The following is a 978-nucleotide window of genomic DNA, read 5'->3' as shown; positions in this document are numbered from 1 at the left end:
TGCTGTTTGATAGTATTTGTTTGCTGTTGTATAGTATTTGTTTTTGATGTATAGTTTTGCTGTTGTATAGTATTTTTTGCTGTATAGTTGTTTGCTGTGTATAGTATTGTTTTTGTGTATAGTATTTGTTTTGTGTTGTATAGTATTGGATTTTGGCTGTATGTATTGTTTGCTGTTGTATAGTATTTGTTTTGCTGTGTTAGTATTGTTTGCTGTATAGTATTTGTTTTGTTTTGCTGTTGTATAGTATTTGTTTTGCTGTATGTATTGTTTTGCTGTGTATAGTATTGTTTTTGCTGTAGGATTTGTTTGTTTGCTGTTGTATAGTATTAGTTGTTGGTTGATAGTATTTGTTTTGCTGTATAGTATAGTTTTGCTGTTGATAGTATTGTTTTGCTGTGTAGTATTGTGTTTGCTGTATAGTATTGTTTTGCTTGATAGTATTGTTTTGCTGTTGAATGATTTGTTTACTGTATAGTATTGTTTTGCTGTTGTATAGTATTGGTTTTGCGTGAATAGTATTTGTTTTACTGTATAGTATTAGTTTTGCTGTGTAAATTTGTTTGCTGTATAGTATTTGTTTTGCTGTATGTTAGTTTTGCTGTTGTATAGTATTGTGTTTGCGTGTATAGTATTTGTTTTGCTCTTGTATAGTATTTGTTTTGCGTTGAATAGTATTTGTTTTACTGTATAGTATTAGTTGTTGTTGTATAGTATTTGTTTTGCTGTATAGTATTTGTTTTGCTCTTGTATAGTATTAGTTTTGCTGTTGTATAGTATTTGTTTTGCTGTATAGTATTTGTTTTGCTGTATAGTATTTGTTTTGCTGTATAGTATTTGTTTTGCTCTTGTATAGTATTAGTTTTGCTGTTGTATAGTATTTGTTTTGCTGTTGTATAGTATTTGTTTTGCTTTTCTTAATTTAGGAATTCCCTGTGCGGCGTCCTTGAGTGCCAAGAAAGGCGCCTTTAAATAAAA

Source organism: Etheostoma spectabile, chromosome 16 (genome assembly GCF_008692095.1).
Source record: "Etheostoma spectabile isolate EspeVRDwgs_2016 chromosome 16, UIUC_Espe_1.0, whole genome shotgun sequence".
Lineage (NCBI taxonomy): Eukaryota > Metazoa > Chordata > Actinopteri > Perciformes > Percidae > Etheostoma > Etheostoma spectabile.
Note: the sequence above shows the minus strand (reverse complement) of the source record.